Genomic DNA, 7,141 nt, shown 5'->3' on the forward strand with positions numbered 1-7,141 from the left:
CCAAATGGTTACCCCAAACACAGAATTGCTATGTTATTCCCAAATTCTTCCCATGTTGGAATTTGTTATGCAGGACTTCTCCCTGTGTTACCCAGGACTTCATTCTTTGTGGGTACTAATGTGGGATGCCCCTCTGTATACTGTGAATATGTTTTATTACCATAGATTAACAAAGAAGCTGTTTTGGCCAATAGCCAGTCAGAATAGAGCCAGGTAGGAAATCCAAACAGAGATACAGAGAAATAAAGCAGAGTGAGGGACAATGCCATGTAGCCACCAGAGGAGTAAGATGCCGGAGCATCACCAGTAAGCTGCTACCACATAGCAATACATAGATTAATAGAAATTGATTAATTTAAAGGAGAGAGCTAATTAGTAATACGCCTGAGCCATCGGCCAAATATTTATAATTAATATGAGCCTCTGAGTGGTTATTCGGGAGCTGGCAGGTGGGAGAGAAACTTCCAGCTGCAGAGTACCACATATCCAAGGCTTCTTTCCATGTGAACACATGATATCCAGGACTGCTTCCCAGGCAGGTACACACCATCCATGACTTTTTTTCCATGCAGGGAAATGATATCCAAGATTTCTTCCCATGTGGGTACATCATATCTAGCACTTCCTTCCATGCCAGGACAGCAGCTCATGCTGGAACATAAAATATAGGACCTCTCCACACTCAGGGACATGGTATTCAGTACAACTTCCCAAGTGGGTACCAATGCCTGAGACTGCTTGCCATACAGACACATGATATCCAATATTTCTTCCAGTACAGGTACATGATATTCAGGACTGTTGCCCATCCAGGTACAACTGCTGTAATTTTTTAAAGTGGCCTAAGAGAGAAAGACTCCAAATAATGGTTTTTTTAAAATTAGGGCCAAGGAAAAGGGAAAGGTGGGTAGAAGAGGGGAGAGACCGGCCTCTGAAGACAGGAGCAGCAGAAGAGAGAGAGGCAGAGAGAGACAGAGACACAGAGAGACAGGCAGAGAAGCAGAGAGAGAGAGAGAGAGATGGGAGGTAGGCAGGGCTCTTTAAAAAGAGAATGTTATTAGTGTGTACAGGTGGTGCTCTTAGTGGCTGCAGCTGAGGGTGTGTCCTGTCAGAACCCCAAGGACAGGGCAGTACAGATAGATACATGAATACTAACAGCAACATTCAGGCAAGCACAGCCAATGATGCCCAGGACTGCTTCCACGCAGGCACATGGTATGTAGGAGTTTCTTCCCATGCACAAACATAGTATCCAGAAATCATTACCAAGAAAGATAAATACACTCAGGACTTATACTACATAGGTATGCCATACTAAAGACTGCTTCCCACATGGGTGCATGATATCAGGGACATCAGCTCATGAAGGTACCACGCGTGGATACCAGGACTGCTTCTCAGGTAGGTACATGAAACTCGTGACTTGTTCCCATTTGGGTGCACGTCTTAGCTAGAGAATGTGAGCATGGGCGATCCAGCCCCACCACTCATCTGCCACATGGTGGTGTGGGCAGGGATGGGATCCCCTCCCCTAAGTCCTCAACCCATGGGGCATGTGGGAGAGTTGGCCCTAAGGTCACAAGAGTGACCTCACCAGCTGCAGCACTCGGGAGAGTGACCACCGCACTCACCTGGGCCGCACAGGAGAGCTGGACTTGATGCTCCAATTGCGGGAGCGCCGACCCGGAGGGTTTGAAAGCAGAAGAGCTGGCCCGCTCCTCGCCCTCTGCAGCACGAGGTGAACCAGCTGGAGAGCTCACCATGGTCGTGAGGATGGGGAAGGCCTGGTGGGCTGACCAGCCCTGCAATGACCGAGACCCAGAACCAGGGCTATGAGTTGACCCATCCCAACACCCAACCCCATCCGTGATCTGTGGGAGCATGTCAAGGGGCCAGTCCTGAAAACCCACAGGCCAACGGCAGGATATCCAAGCGGAGTCCCAGTGAGAGCCCAGCATCAATAGCAGAAACCAGAGGCCTCGAACCAGATCGGAGACTCTTTGTGATGAACACTTGCCTGTAAAACTGCATGGATAGAGGGTTTACTGCATGTCTTATGGTGTCACACTACAGACTCCATGAAGAGTTTTTTCCTTTCCCTTTCTTTTTTTCCCCTTACATTTTATTTTGGTGGAGGGGGTATGCAAGGACAGAAGACAGATATGAAGGGAGAGAGAAGGTGAATGGGATTGAGATGCATGATGTCCAAGACACAAAGAATAATTTTTTTAAGTTTAAAAAAATCTAACAAAAGAAAGAAGCTGACCTTCAAATTTCAAACTAAGTGAAATCGCTCTCAGGTATTCCTCCTCCACATTTTGGGGTTTTAGTTAATGCCACATGTAGTTAAGTTGACAACCAAGACTAGCCATCATATATCCACCCGTTGTTGGCTTGACACCGAATCATATCTCCCTATATTATGATTAATTTCCAGATAAACCCAATTATCAGGTCATGATTATGCCTAAACATAATATAACTATCCCATGTACAATTGTGAAAGCATTATATATTTAACTAGGTCATGATTACAACTATTATGACATGACTCCCCTAGTATGACTACAAATGCATTATAAATTTAGAACAGAAGGTCATGTCATGTTCCTTTAGGAACATTCTTTTAGTGTCTCAAACTTGTAGTAACCATTGATATTCTTTTAACTGATATCACATCACATGAAAAATAAATTGAGGAAGGATAGCAAAAATATCTGTGCAAACACATTCATAACAAAATATGCCAGAAACATTCACCAATCATAATCCATGTTTCCAAAAGTGGTGTCATGGCCTTAGCTGGTATTATAACTACCTTCCTCTACTACCCGTTCTGTATTTCCTCCACCCTTGGCAAGAACCTGGGCAGTCTTGACTCTTTTCCTGGAGGAGTGACCCATACCTTCATTGGTGCATCGGTACCCTTTGTCATCCTGCGTGGATCAAGCTGTTGTAGTTTCCAATTAACATAAACCTAAACATGGTAACACCAAGAGATGCCCTAAAAGGGTCTCCTGCACTCCAGGTACAAACTTTCTTACCTCCATTGTGTAAAAGCAACTCAATTTCCCCGGGTAATCTGGATCAGTTGCCTCTCTTGACACTGTTATTCCTTCATTAGCTAATTGGCTTAAGGATATCAGAAGCCCAAAGTGACCAATGGGAAGTATCCAATTCCAGTTCAATGGAATGTTTATTGTGGCTCATAGCAAGAACACTTCTAATTCCAGAACCAAAACTCCTAGGCCAGTAGAACTTTTGGTCATGGGAACATAAAGAGCAAATGTTCTTAGTATGTTACTAAGGGTGATAGTGAGTGGAAGTATTCCCCTTTCCACCACTTGACTTCTGAACCCATGGATCCTGGCTATGAGAGAAACTATGCCATGTAGTGGATGCTGATTCAAAGCATATACTGCCTTCTGGACAACCCTGCTCCAGCCCTCCATGACTCTGCCACATAACCGACACTGTAACCATGTCTTCAAAAAGTCATTCCATCTTTCAATCAGACCAGTTGCTTCCAGATGGGGGGAAACCTCAATACTATGTGGAATATGATGACAGTGAATCGGATATTTTGTAAGTCCATGGATGGTGATTTGGCAGAAGCATTATATGCAGGAAAGGCAAATTCATAATAAAAATAAGTATCTACTCCAGTAAGGACAAAGTGTTTTCATTTTCCATGGAGGAAGTGGTCCAATATAGTCAACCTGCCACCAGGTCACAGGCTGGTCACCTTGGGGAATTGTGCTACTCCTGGGCCTAAGTTTTGGTCTCTGCTGTTGACCAATCTGGCACCTGGTCAGCACCAGCTCAGCGTTGGTGAGTGAGAGCCCATGCATAACCCCATCACTGTCATCATAGACACTTTGTTCATGGGGCCAATGGACACAGATGGGAATGGTTCGGGAAAGAGCCTGACTGCCCACAACAGGTTATCCTATCTACTTGATTACTGAATTCCTCCTCAGCAGATGTTATCTTTTGATGAGGATTTACAAGGAACATGAGTATCTTCACATCATCTGCCCATTTGAAGAAATCTATCCGCATAGTTCTTCCCTAGGCGACTTTCTCACCAGTTATCCAATCATGCTCTTTCCAAGTCTCTCTACACCCAGCCAACTCTGGCTACAGCCTGTGAATGAATGAACAATCACTCAACTTGCACAGTCACACGAATGAACACATGTGCTGAACAAAGCTCTACTCACAATGGAGATTTCTTTCCATCAGTGTCTTTCATGGTTGTCCCAGAGAGGTTTTGGATGCTGCAGCTGTCCACTTCCAGGTAGTACCTGCATACTATGCAGAGCCATCAGTAAACCAGGCCCTGCTCCTCTCTTCCTCAGTTAAATGGTCATAGGGCACCTCCCACGACACTGTGGGTGCTTGCTTGGCAGCAGATGGCATTGTAACAGGAGTAGAAACCACAGATATTTGGGCAACATCCTCATGTAACTTGCTCGCACCTTCAAGACCTGCTTGGGCCCAATCACATACATACATACATACATACCACTTCCATTTGATAATAGACTGCTGCTGTGCATGTCGTCCATTATGACTTGGTAGGTCAGACAACACACAGCTCATGATGGGCAGCTCAGTCCACATGGTAACTTGGTGGCCCATTGTGGTGATTTCGTGCTTGTACAAACAAAGCCTGTCTGAAGGTCAGAGAATGGAGCTTGCCACTGGCTAACCATAGAGGTCTGGAGGTTTGTATGGACAGACAGGAAGTAAGGTAGCTGGGCAGAAACAGGGTATAAGCAGAGAGAAACAGGAACTTGGTCTGCTAAAAATGGGAAGGAGGTAAGGTGTGGCAATGGCTTGCTCCTTCTCTCTGATCTCTCAGTATTTTTTTCTGTATCTGACTCCAGGATTTTGTTATCTAGACCAATTAAGAACTCCACTTACAGTCCATTGTCAAATGCTCAGTTTCCACTAAGGCTCAACAGCAAGCTGAGCTGTCTTTAAAAAGGAGAACAGCTGTCTGCAGAAGTTGTAAAAACCTTGCTCAAATTCCCAAAGGTCTTTTCCATGATTCACAGAGAGGAGCCTGCTAAAGGCTCCACACACCATTCCTACCTGCCACTAACAGCTCAAGCAACATTAGATCAGCTGGATCAAATTGTCCAAGGGGTAGAACAGCCTGTACAGCAGCCTGAACCTGTTTAAGAGCCATCTATTCCATTTGTATTCTCAGTTATCCAAGTCACTGGGTACATGGGCCGGAGTCACACACACAAAAGTGAAAAATGTGCTATCTCCAGGCTTCAAATGGGTCAATAAAAGCTTCCTGTGCTTCTTTCTTGATGGTGAGAAGTGTGCAATAACTTATCCTTCACGTGAGAAGGAATATCTCTGCATGCCCACACCACTGGATTCCTAAGCATTTCACTGATGAGGTAGCAGTCCCTTGAATTTTGATTGAGTTTATTTCCTGTGCTCTGATATGGACATGAATTACCAATTAGTTCAGGGTGATTACAACCTCCTGCTCACTTAGTCCAATCAGCATAATGTCATCAATATAGTGCACCAATGAATTATTTTGTAGAAGATACAGGTGATCAAGATCCCTTCTAAGTTATGACATGGAGTTAGATATTTAATACATCTCTGAGGTAAAACTGTAAAGGTATACTGCTGGCATTGCCCACTGAAACCAAATTGTTTTTGATAGTCCTTGTGGACAAGTACCAAGAGAAAGGCCATTGCAAGATCAGTAGCTGTATAGCATGTACCAGATGTTTTAAACTGCTCAAATACAAGCAATACAGGCAATAGCAGCTACAATCCAAATCACTGCCTGACTGAGTTTTCAACTGTCAACTGTCAATCTCCACAATCCATCTGTCTGTACTGGCCTAACAGAAAGTTAATGGGAGATGTGGTGGGAATCAGTACCCCTGCCCTCTTCCAAGTCCTTGATGGTGGCACTTATTCTGCAACTCCTCCAGGGATAAAAATACTGTTTCTGCTATTCTCCTTGGCAGAGGAAACTCCAAAGGCTTCCATTTAGCCTTTTTTAAACTGTAATAGCCCTCACTCCACAGATCAGGGACTAATGCAAGAATTCTGCCAACTTCTAAGTATATCTGTGCCAATCATGTTTTCTGTGACTGGAGGAGATCAGGGACCCACTGGAACTACAGTGAGTCAGATTTCAGACAAAAACTCCATTAATCACATGACCTCCATAAGCCCCTACTTTAACTGGAGAGCAACAGTGTTTCCTGAGATCTACTAGAGTAAGTGTCAATTCTGAAGCAGTCTTTAAAATAGTGTACAGTTACTATTGTAAAAGGCTCTGGGTCCCTCTGGAGCAAGGAAAGAGGAAAGGTGAACAGTAAAGCTTGTAGGTATTTTATCAAAGTCTTTTATCAGAGGAACCCGGCCTTCCCTTCATGTGTGGGGTTTGAGGTCTGAAAACTGGCTCACATCTGGAAATTGATAACTAGGCTGAGATTCCTTCTTGCCACAATCCAATGCAGCCTTCCTTCAATTATTTTGAGTATATTTTTCTGCTTATACAAATCAAAAACTCAGCAGGCTTCTTATCCATTTAATGCCTAGAAACACCATGACTGATTAGCCAATGCCAACAGTCCATATGAATCAATCCACCATAAAATCCACCTTGCCTGTACTGACCATTACAGGTTAGTCCAGTATGGTTACTTCTTTGCCTATACTGCCCATTACAATAAATACAGTTACCTTGTCTTTGATGATTTGGTGACACCACCTGACCCCAGCTACCTCAAGACCATATTCAACCCATTGCATTTAATCACCCAAGAGAACAGCAGTGTCTCCAACCCTAAGGTCGGGCAGAAGAAAAAGAATGGCTACCAAATACCGGTGTCCCTCTCACCATTTAATGTCATATAGGATTGGTGAAAGGCACGCCTTCTGGGCCTTCTGTTTGCAGAAGATTAGTTTACACAGTATACCCACTCTAGCATTGCAGCTCCCCCAAGCCTTACAAATCCCTTCATCATCACTAGACCAAAGGCTATCAGGTATCTCCAGTGCCTTTTCAGTAGGCTATTTTTTGACAAATGCTTTGACCAGTCATTAAGACAAACTTCTGGCACCTTTTTTAAACTGTAGGAGCTTCCAT

The sequence above is a fragment of the Mesocricetus auratus genome, unplaced genomic scaffold (genome assembly GCF_017639785.1).
Source record: "Mesocricetus auratus isolate SY011 unplaced genomic scaffold, BCM_Maur_2.0 Super-Scaffold_15014, whole genome shotgun sequence".
NCBI lineage: Eukaryota > Metazoa > Chordata > Mammalia > Rodentia > Cricetidae > Mesocricetus > Mesocricetus auratus.